General features: G+C 40.1%; 1 protein-coding gene across 3 annotated transcripts in view; it reads left to right on the top strand.

Moving 5' to 3' along the window:
• SLC25A26 (solute carrier family 25 member 26) overlaps positions 1–12369 on the top strand; it is a 125783-nt gene that overhangs the window by 32818 nt on the left and 80596 nt on the right. The window lies entirely within an intron of this gene.

The following is a 12369-nucleotide window of genomic DNA, read 5'->3' as shown; positions in this document are numbered from 1 at the left end:
TTTAAATACTAGTGGCCCAGTGCATGAAATGTGTATACATTAAAAGGGAATTAATTACAGGAAGTATTTTAATAATTGCTATTTTCCCTTTTTCTATAATAGAGGTGTCAGAGATGAAAGAAAATTAGTAAAATGTATCTGAAAATTTCCCTCCTGTCAGAGTCTGGGACATGCCACAGGAGCTAGAGTCAAGTCCCCACCTACCATCCACATGTGCTTTGAAAATACAGGGGACCCAGACCCAGCTGGTCCCCTCTCCCCTGTCAAGTCCCTCCGGGCAGGGGCTACAGCCTCAGACCCCCCAGCCTGGCACCAGGTGGGGGATAGCCTCAGGTCCCCTGGCCCAGCACTGGGTGGGGGACGCAGTCTCAGGTCCCCTGTCAAGCCCCACCAGGGGGGTGCAGCCTGAGGTCCCCTGGCCTGGCACTGGGGTAGGGGTGGCATGGCCTGAGGTCCCCTGTCAAGCTTCGCTGGGCAATGGGTGTGGCCTGAGGGACCCTGTCAAGCCCTGTTGGGCAAGGGGAGTGACTTTGGGTGAGGGACACCGTCTGAGGTCCCTGTCAAGCCCCGCCAGGTGAGGGGCACGGCCTAAAGGTCCCTCACCCTGGCCAGGTGCCAAGCAGCCTCATGTTCCTGCTGTTCAGTTGTAATGTTATGGCATCCCGGCCAATTTGCATATTCCTCTATTATATAGATAGATAGATTTTTATTGATTTCAGAGAGAAAGGGAGAGGGAGAGAGAAACATCAATGATAAAAGAGAATCATTGGTTGGCTGCCTTCTGTATGCCCCCTGCTGGGGTTAAAGCCTGCAACCTGGGCATGTGCCCTTGACCAGACTCGAACCTGGGACTCGTCAGTCCACAGGCTGACACTCTATCCACTGAGCCAAACCAGCTAGGGCTAAGATCTCTTTTTAAAATACTCTTTAGTCTTGTCTTGGTTCTTGCATGTAATAAATGGGTCAGATGAATTGGTTTGATGAACGACTACCCTGTAGCTTTATGGTAATCCTAGAGTGGTGAGTATTTGTTGTAGCTGAAATATTGGGAAATAACTACAGAGGGTGAGATATGAAGTTAATACACAGCATTTGTGAGAAATTGGTCAGGAAAGTTGTACTCGGAGATAAGTGTCTGAAAAATCTGTATCATACAGTTAGTTCTTATTTTCCTGGTAACAATCTGATGAGCTGGGAAGTGTACTCTGGCCTGGAGTCCTGACCCACAAGCCATTTTATCTCCTGTGCCCTCTAACTCTAAAATCCCATGATTCAATGTGGTCAATTTCTTGTACCTCTTCCTGCCCACCCCTACCCCCATTCCGTTTTTGTTTTGTTTTGTTTTGTTTGTTTGTTTTTAAAGCTGAGTGATTTCAGTATATTACTGCTGGAGGCATGTTTTAATTTCTGCCTTATATAAAGGGGCTGTTTGAAGTTTAAAAGTTGATTTGCAGATATGTAAGATATAAGACTTTGGTTTGGGATATAATTTTGTTTTCTTTTTAAATGAGCTTAAATCTTATGGTTTCCCCTCAGCTTTATTGAGATAGAATTGACAAATAGGTTTATAAGGCATTTAAAGTGTACAACATAATGATTTCATATTTGTATAACTATGAACAGGATTGGGACATAATGTTCATTAAGGAAAACACAGAAGAGCATCTGCCTACATCTGCTCTGTGTTCTTGTTTTCTGTTTGGTGTTCCTTAGATGCTAAAACACTTTCACCTCTGAAATGGTTTTTATTTAAATAAATATTGTTGTCACAGCAGAATACTGAAATTCCTTCAAAGCCCTACCTTTATTCCTAGGTAGGTGTTTTTTTGTTTGTTTGTTTGTTTTTGTTTTTGTTTTTAAATACTATAGTTAGTGATTTTTTTTATCTCATGGCACACATAAACTAATTATTAAAATTCTGCAGCACACCAAAATGTTTTTTGCCAATCAGACAAAAAGCAGTAACAAAAACCAAGTATAATTTTGTTTCATTCACCAGACACCTATTGTTGTGTTTACTGTCATTTTTAAATTTGACAATCTAAGAGAGAAAAGGTCAGTGCCCTTGACTAAAGAGTTAGGTATTGCATGTTTTAAAAATTCTTGCGGCACACAGGTTAAAAATCGCTGTTACAGATTAGTCTTCTTTATGAAACACCTGTACTGTTATTTAAGCTTTGTTGTAGGTGATGTATGTCTTTGAAAAACTTGTTTTGAAAGCAAACTGAATGTTTCAAAATTAGTCATTTGTGTGAAGATGACTTCTTTCTGCCTTTCAAAAATATCCCCTGCACCACATCTTCCTTCTGTTCTTAGGCTCTGACTTAGTAAACATGAGCTAGCTACTCAGGTTTCACCGGGTGCAGGGGAAGGGTGGGGAGTGGGGGGGAGTGAACCTTTTTATTTTTCTGAATAAATAAATATATTTACATGCCAGAGAATACTGCTTTCATATTCAAACAAATAGAACACATGGTTACAATTGCATTCTATTCTTTTAAAAGCTTGTTTTGACATATGCCACACTGGTAATTAATTTCTAAGCTGCAATTCTTGCAAATAATGTGACCTGCTGAGATAGCTCTGTTTACTCCAATGGCAGCGCTTTGCTGGAAATGTAATTGGGGTCTTTGCATTATGCCTGTTCATGAAAGAGCCTTCAGAACTGATTTTAGGTGAAGCATCGCTTAGAACAGATTCTGATAGAACTAGAGAATTATTATTAAATGAAACGTAGCTTCTTTTCAAAAAGAGGAAAATAAGTGACACTTGCATTAAGCAGAATTTATGCATGATAGATAGTTTCAGTGCTTACAATGTTGTGACACCAATATCATATCTTTTTTTACCAAGAATGCCGTTGATGGTGTCAGTAAGAAAATGCACTGAAGCCTTAGTGAGAATCACCAGGAAACTTACACATTCATTCTGGGTACAACTTTTCCTTGAAAATAGTTTATCTCCCTAGCAGGAGCCTGTTAGAAGGAGATGGAAGTTTGAACCCGTGCATTATAAAATAGAGTGTGTGTTCTTTAGGTTTTGTGAATGCTGTCACCTGTTTGTTTTTTTTTAATTTTGTTTTGTTTTGTTTTACCTCATCTGATGTTTGTGGAGATTGCTGGCTTATCCTTTATGTGCTCCTAAATTATTTCAGTTACTGTGAATTTTAGACTTAGTCTAAGCAAGGTCAACAAATTATGCTGCTTCCTTTGAGTAGTTGTTTTCCTCATGATCTTGGCCGAATTAGCTGTGGCCAACCACCGTGGGAGTCTCCCTCCAACCTTGGAGGCCGGCATGCTGTCAGGGAACGTTCTTAATCTTTGTAGAAGCTTCTTCACACTGTCAGGTACCAGGGCTCTGCCTTCCAGTGTGAACTTAGTCACCACAACAACAGTGACGTGTCCTGGTCCTTTTTCTTTAACTCCCTCTTTATAGTGAGCCTTCTGTTGGTCCTTTCAGCCACATTCAGTTAACAGCTCAGCTGTGCTGAAGCATTCTCTCTCCAGTTTCTTTCTTTCTTTTTTTTTTTTAATATATTTTATTGATTTTTTACAGAGAGGAAGGGAGAGTTAGAAACATTGATGAGAGAGAGTCATCAATCAGCTGCCTCTTGCACACCCCCTACTGGGGATATGCCCGCAACCAAGATACATGCCCTTGACCGGAATCGAACCCGGGACCTTTCAGTCCGCGACCGACTCTCTACCACTGAGCCAAACCGGTTTCGGCTCTCTCCAGTTTCTGTCTGCTTTGGTTAATGGCTGCTCTTCTGTGCCTCTTGGTTCATCTTGCTAACTGACCACCATCATTGGGGGTGAGGGCCGTCCCTTCCCAGAGATGAAATGACCTTTGTACTGACGACCTTACCTACTGCTCTTTTCACTCTGTCTCTTCAGGTGCAGAAATTAGCATTCTGATTGGAAACTTCACTTGCAAGTAGATATGGAAACTTTCCAAAGTTAGTTATGCTTAAAGTCTACTTGAGGTAGTCACAGTTTCCCCTAATCTAGTGTCTGGGAACAGGAACCTTTTGAAATCAAGACTGAAGGGTTGTCCTTTAGCATCTCTTTTCCAGCTCTGTTGTCTACCCAGAGTTCTTTTCCCCCAAACTCTTCACATTATACAAGGTGGGCAAAAGTAGGTTTATAGTTGTTTGTATGGGACATAATGCAATAATTAGTAAGTAATGAAAATATAAGAATAAACTGTGTTTTGCATACTCCCAACTGTAGGCCTTATGTGTTTTTCTAGAACCACTCTATCCTAGGTGTTCTGCATCTTGTTTATTTTCTTAGCCAAACCATTTTGGAGATCAGTTTATATCACTTCATAATGAGGATCCTCTCCTATAATGTCTGCAAGTCAGTAAGTGTGACATACCACATAAACTAAATGAAGGATAAAAACCACATCATAGCAATAGACGCAGAAAAAGCATTTGACAAAAATCCAGCACCTATTTATGACAAAAACGCTCAGCAAAGTGGGAATAGAGGGAACATACCTCAACATAATAAAGGCCACATATGGCAACCCACAGCCAACATAATACTCCACGGGCAAAAACTAAAAGCGTTTTTCTTAAAATGAGGAACAAGACAGGGATGCCTGCTTTCACCACTCTTATTCAACATTGTATTAGAAGTCTTAGCCACAGCAATCAGATAAGAAGAAAAAATAGAGGTCATCCAAATTGGATAGGAGGAAATAAAACTGTCATTATTTGCAGATGACATGATATTGTACATAGAAAATCCAAAAGCCTTCACCAGAAAGTTACTAGATATAATAAGTGAATTGGGCAAAGTAGCAGGATACAAAATTAATACTCAAAAATTGATGGCATTTCTATACACCAATGATGAACTATTAAAAAAAGAAACTAAGAAAACAATACCATTTACTCTTGCAATAAAAAAATAACAAGGTACCTAGAAATAAATTTAACCAAGGTGGTAAAAGACCTGTACATGGAAAACTATAGGACATTGAATAAAAATGTTGAGGAAGATATATATAAATAATTGGAAGCATATATCATGTTCATGGATTGGAAGAATTACCATCATTAAAATGTCCATACTATCCAAAGCAACCTATAGGTTCAGTGCAATTCCTATTAAAATACCAGTGGCATATTTTACAAATCTAGAACAGATATTCCAAAAATGTATATGGGCTAACAACAAAAAAGACCCCAAATAGCCACAGCAATCTGAGAAGGAAGAACAAAGTTGGAGGTATCACAATACTTGCTATCAAACTATACTACAAGGCTATTGTCATCAAAACAGCCTGGTACTGGCATAAGAACAGACATATAGATGAATGGAACAGAACAGAGAGCCCAGAAATCAACCCATGCCGATATCTTCAATTAATATTAGACAAAGGAGGCAAGAGTATACAGTGGATTTAAGACAGTCTTTTCAATAAATGGCATTGGAGAATTGGTCAGGTACATGTTAAAAAAAAATGAAACTAGACCCATGGTCAGCAAACTGCAGCTCACGAGCCACATGCGGCTCTTTGGCCCCTTGAGTGTGGCTCTTCCACAAAATACCATGGCCAGGGCGAGTCTATTTTGAAGAAGTGACGTTAGAAGTTTAAGTTTAAAAAATTTGGCTCTCAAAAGAAATTTCAATCGTTGTACTGTTGATATTTGGCTCTGTTGACTAATGAATTTGTCGACCACTGAACTAGACCATCAACTTATGCCATATACAAGAATAAACTTGAAATGGACAAAAGACATAAATGTAAGTAATGAAACCATACAAATTCTATAAGATAACATAGGCACTAAAATCTCATACTTCTGTCATAGCAATATTTGCTGATATGTCTAAGGGCAAGGGAAAGGAAGGAAAAACAAACAAATGGGACTACATCTAACTAAAAAGTTTCTGCAATGCAAGAGAGACCACCAACAAAGTGAAAAGGGAACCCACTATATAGAAGAACATATTTGCCAATGATACATCTAATAATGGGTTAATTTCCAAATTATATGAAATACTAATACAACTCAATGCTAGGAAGTCAAAGAATCCAATTAAAAGGACCTGAATAGATCCTTCTCCAAAGCAGACATACAGATGACCAGTAGACATGAAAAAATGCCCAATGTCACTAATCATCAGAGAGATGCAAATTAAAAGTATAATGAGGTATCATCCTTCATGAGTAAGTCAACAAAGAGCTCGGGAGGATGTGGGGAAAAGGGAACACTAGTGCATTATTGATGGGAATATAGACTGGTGCAGCCACTGTGGAAAACAGTATGAAGTTCCTTCAAAAAATTACAACTGGAACTTCCTTTTGACCCAGCAATTCTTCTTCTGAGAATATATCCTTAGACTCCCAGAACACCATTTTGAAAGGATTTATGCAGTGCTATTTACAACTAGGGGCCTGGTGCATGGAATTCATGCACTGGTGGAGGGTATGGCCTACGGGCATGAACAATAAAAGAAAGAGGACCCTCTTGTTTTTATCACTGCATAGTACGCCATTGTACAAATGAGCCATTATTTTACCAGTTCCTCATTGAGAGATATCACAAACATGCTACAATGAATAATAATGGTTCTTATGTCATTTTGTGCATGGTTGATGATGATTGTCGGTTATATGCCAATTACTTGATTATAGGTATATGTGCATTATAATTTTGATACATATTACCAAATTGTCCTCCACCAGTTGACACTTTTGCCAGCCATGTGACAGCTATCTATTTCCTACTGCCTCACTAAGGGTACTAGCCATCTGAGGTGAAAAATGATCTCATTGGAGTTTTAATTTTAAGTGTTAAAATTAAACATACATCTGAGAACTATTTTATTCCTTTTTTGTACACTGATTATTTAAGTTATGCCAAAGTTTTGCTTAGAATTAAATGAGGATATGCATATGAAGTGCTTTCTACAGAGTCTGTCAGAATAGGCATTCAGGGAATGTTAACTATGATTATTAGCATTCTAGGTAATTGAAAGGGTTTTTGGCAGGAAATGACACTTGAGTGTGAAAAGCAGTTCTTCTCCTGGCAAGGTGCTAAGCCTCTCTGAGGTCAGGTTTGCCCATCCGAGGAGGAAATTTTCCTAGACTTCTCTCACAGCATGCTCAGGAAGGGGGTATGGCATGGGCGTGGGCTGTGAGGAGACTCGGAAGTGAAGACACCTGCCTCTAGGTTCTTAGGTTCTTGAGCAGGTATGCACCCTCAACTGTGTGCATTTAAACATGTGAGTGCCGCCTCAAGATGATGGGCAACAGTAGTTGTGTTTGAACTAGAGGCCAGCTAGTTCACTTGTAAAGCTTCTCAGCTGCAATTGGAGAATGCTGATGGTTGAGCAGATCAAAGTTACTAATGCAAATGGGTTGGGAAATTGGTAATTTACTAGAAACACCCCCCCCCCCCCCCCCATAATATTACCCGTTTAGAAGGGGCTTTCTTACTGAGAATGCAGCACTTGAATGCTTTCCACTGGAAAATGTTTTGAAGCAACTTTAGCTAGAACTTCTAGTACTTACTGTCCTTAAGCCTGTGTGCTAGTGCCTGCTCCCAAGATAGTGAAAAGGCAAACCAAAAATGGCAACTCTCTGGCAGGAATGTTTTCTCCTTGTGTCAGAGCCCTGCGGATCTGCCTCTGTTTGTATGAAATTTTCTTTGATTTACCTTTTCCCTTCTTGTTTTGTTTTCACATTTCAGTTCTGTCTGCTACATATAATTCTGCCTATCTTCTCAGATGGCATGTAAGTTCCTCTCCCAAACAGCAGTGGGTTTTTACCTCTTTGTAGCAGTGCACAGCCTCCAGCATAACACCTTCCTCAGAGCCAGCACTCAGTAAATATTTGTGGTTTCTTAATTCCTTTAAGTTTGATTATCTTTTGTTCAGTTGCTACCAGTCACCATGGCCATTTCAGAAGGCGAGGGAGCTTGGAATTGTACAGGATGCTGGTTCAGCCCTTGGCCGCACTACATTAGAAGGCCTTTGCATTAGTTAGATGATGAAACACCAAAGAGAGTGTGATTTTCCAAGATTTCAGTTTTCTTAAACCCTGAAACAATAGTCTTTATAAGCCTGATTTTATTAGGAGAGAAGTAAGCACTGCAATTAGTTTATGTAACTAATCTTAGTAATTCCCCTGCAAAAGGAAATAGTGATTATAAATCTTTCCAAACTTTGTACTTTTATTTTACTTTTTTATTTTAGAAAGAGGAGAGGAGCACGCAGAGAGAGACATTGATGGGAGAGAGAAACTTAGATTGGTTGCCTTCCACATGCACCCTGACTAGGGGTTGAATCTGAAATTTGGGTATGTGCCCCAACCAGGAAGCTAGCCCGCAGCCTGGCGGTGCACTGGATGATGCTCCAGCCAACTGAGCCACGCCGACCAGGGCCTCTTCCCAGACTTTTAATGTGGAATTGTTTTTCAGTTAAAATCCAATGCAAACATACTGAACCCTATTTTAATCCTACATAATTCACTTTATTAAGTATGACCAAATAGAACATCTGTTAAAATTCCATACTGTTAGCTTCATGGGAAAAGAAAAAAAATCCGTTTGCTCTTGGAATTTGTCCATTGTTTTATTGTTCTGGGTTTTAGTCAGTACTGAGACATTCTTATTAAAATGAATATTAAACAAAGAAGAGGAAATACGCCCTTTAATCACAGGTTTATAAAGTGACTCACTTAATTGCATTTACATTGAAACTTTACTGTAGAGATATTTTATGAAGAATGAACTATAGTTCACTTAGTTCATTCTTTAATTCCAGAACCAAAAATGATTACTCCTCAAATATGGATCGTAGCCTACAGTTTTTTATCGTCTCTTAAATAAACAAACATTTTTAGAACAACTTAGTAAAATTATCTTCATGTAGAAAAATTACTGTCGCCCTTTTGTGCATATTTTCTCATGTTTGTTTACATGAGACCAGCTGCTCTCCACTCTCCTCATTCTTTGGACGGATCTCAGTTGCACTGTGCAGCTTGGAGAGGCTGTGTGTACCCTTTGCTGCCTGTTGGCCACGTCTTCCCGAGGGCGTGCCAGTTCCTGTGTGCAGGGATGTGAGTGCAATAATGTGACTCCGGTGTCAACAGATGAGACAGCTGTTGGGTAACGGTGGAAGTTCATTCTTCATTTTAAATGTTAGTGTCAGTAAACCATAATGTTGAAGTAGCTCAGTCTGTGTTGGTCCTTTGTTTGTGTTTTTCATTCCATATGAAATATCCTCTTCTTCATCTTTGTGTTTCAGTTTAAATTGCATTTAGGCTGCAAATATAATAACTGAAAATCTGACTGCCATGGCTGCACCAACAGGTGGGTTTTCTCTTCTATAACAAACATTCTGAGCGTGGTTACCTTCAGGCGGTGTCTATAAACGAGGCATTGAGAACCCAGCTCTTTCACTTGCTTGGCTCACTTGAATGCTCTGGCTTCCTTTACTCATGGTTCCATGATGGCTGCCTCACTTCAGGCACTGTGGCTCTTTCCAAGCGTGAAGAGGTGGGAAGGGCAGGAGGGATGATAGCCTTGCTTGTCCCTGTTTACCTGGAAAACAAAAGCTTTGTTTGGGTCTGGTGTCTCAGGGCCTCCCTGGGTTGCGTGGGGTTGGAAGGTGAGCATGCATGTAAAATTCCAGCTTGTCAGTGTTGTGGGTGAAGGCAGGCAAAGAGAGGGTTGGGACTACTGTGCCTGAGTCTGTGTTCTGAGTCTGTGCCTGAGTCTGAGTTCTGTGTGTCATGTCTGTCTGTGTACGTCCCAGCTCAGGTCCATCCCTCGCACCATTTCTCACACCTCTGGCTTCAGCCGCGTATTTGGTCCCTGTTGTTCACATCCGGACTACTTGTCTGGATCATAGGTTTTGAACATTTAATTCTACTCTGTGAACTGTAATGTTTGCTTTTTATTCTTTTTCTGCCATCTTTGTTCTTTTGGGCACATGCAGAAGCTCTTCTTCAAAAATTGTTTGGTGTTCTCTCTGCAGTTATTCCAAAAACATGAGTCTACTCCAAAGTTGCTAATTTTTTATACAGTTTTGATTTTAAAATTAAGATTTCAGAATACCTTTGTTGGAATACTCATATGTAAATACTTCCCTTGAAAAATATGTAAATCCCAATTGAAGTAATAGTAATGCTTACTAAGTACTTACAGTGTTCTAGTCACTGTGCTAAGTTCTCTGCATGATTAGCTTACTAAATCCTCACAGTAACCTAAACCATAATCCTTGCTTTATGGAAACAGGCTTAGTAAGGTTGGGGTTCCCTAAAGTCTCATATCCAGTAAGGGAGAGAACTGAGGACTCCAGAGCCTATGATGGTGAGTGGACATTTTGTACTTTACATGAAGATATGTTTTCCTGGAAGGAGGGAATATACATATATATTTAAAATTAATAGTCCATGTTGATATCTTTCTTCGGTCTTCAACCCTTCGTGAAACCCTTCAACCCAACGCTTGGAAAGAGCCACACAGTGCTTAAAGTGAGGCAGCCATCATGTGACCACGATTAAACGAAGTCTTCAACTCATTAGTGTCATGAGTTTGGGGAAAGTAAGTTCTTAGAAGTCATCTCCATGACAGTAAAATAAAAGTAATCAGAGGACAGGCAAACATGAGAGAATCAGTTTTAAGATGTTCATTAAAAAGAGTGGCTTGTCAGTGCACATCATCCCACATTTGCTTGATTTGTTCTTATTATCCAAGTGTTTATCCAGCATCCCTTCTCTGAGGGGTCTGACTCTAGCCTGCCCCAACCCTGTCACTCATGTGCACCATTATCTAAAATTATCTTCATTTCTTCTTTACAAACTTATCCTGCCTGCCCCTCAATTCCTCCCCCCTCCCCCCCCCCCCACATACACATTGTGAGGCACCTACCCTGTTTTGTTCTCTATAATTAACCTATAACCTTCTACCTAGAAGAGTATTTGACACACAGTACAGTTAGGAAATATTTGATGACCAACCCAAGGTCTTAATTATACTTCCTTCTCAGAAGTAGACTAGTTTTAAGGATTTAGATATTTCATATCTCCAATACATGCTGAAGCTAAGATTCATTTGGCAAGAATTATGGCTTCCTCACTTAATTCTCAGGCAAGTTAGTGCTTTTCTGCTATATAAGCTTTCCATACTTCCAGTGAGGTTTTCCACTTGTTTTTTCTTATAACAAGAAAATGTTTTCTGGTTTTCTTATACCTCCCACAAATAGCCCTTATTTCAATTTTGTCATTTCTAGTTAAAGTTTGCTCCTATTAGTATTTTATAGATAAAAACATTTTTGAGTGGCATATGTAAATAGTAAACAACTATTCATGATGAATATCCTTCATCAAATATATGCAAATTACATACAGTGAATCCTATATGGGTCAAAAATTACTCTTGAAATTCTCAGGATGATATACTATCTCATATTAAGAAACTAGCCCAGCCAGCATGACTCAATGGTTGAGTGTAGACCTATGAAGCAAGAGGTCACAGTTTGATTCTTGGTCAGGGTACATGCCCAGGTTGTGGGCTTCATTCCCAGTGGAGGGTGTACAGGAAGCAGCTGATCAATGATTCTCTCTCATCATTGATGTTTCTATCTCTCTCCTTTCCTCTCTGAAATCAATAAAAAAATTTTTTTTAAACAAGAAACTATGTATTAAGAAAACCAACTATGAAGGTGAAATCTAGACTTTCCGTGTACAATTCAAGGATTGTGGTTGAATGGAATCATTTAAAGGAACTATTGAAAATGTTTACCTGTGGGTTTGACTACCTGGCTGCATATTAACCTGGGATCATACTAATATATAAAAACCCTGGGTCATAATGTCCAGTAACGACTGAGGCTTGACCAACTGGAAATCAGTCCTGCACACGGCAACCCAGCGCTGACTGCTTCTGCTGCAGGCGTGGTGCCCCAAAATTGACTGCGAAGGGGGCTGCAAATCAGGGCCAGAGAGAGACCTGAAGAGAGAAGCAGGGACTTATCTGTTGCCTTTGTGGCAGCTTTTGATCAGGATTTGCCTCTCTCTCCCAGTCTGGCCAGCAGCCATGCCTCCATTTCTCTCCAGGTCTCCACCGGGGCTTCTGATCAGCCCTGCCTTTCTGGTCAGGCCCTGTTGATAGGCCCAGAGATGCTAACTTGCATAGAAACTGACCAATCAGAACCAAATCTGGATGAAATGTGAGGAGCCAATGGCTGCCTAGGAGGCAGAATTTTTGACGCTGACTGGCATAGAAACCGAACAATCAGAACCAATTGGCCAGCAGAGGAGGACAGTTGGGGGCAAGATCAGGTTGGTAGGGGAGGGCTGTTGACGAGATCAGGCAGGCAGAGGCAGTTGGAGGTGAGATCA

Source organism: Pipistrellus hanaki (genome assembly GCF_964339955.1).
Source record: "Pipistrellus hanaki genome assembly, chromosome: 13".
NCBI lineage: Eukaryota > Metazoa > Chordata > Mammalia > Chiroptera > Vespertilionidae > Pipistrellus > Pipistrellus hanaki.
This window is presented reverse-complemented; position numbering and strand designations above follow the sequence as displayed.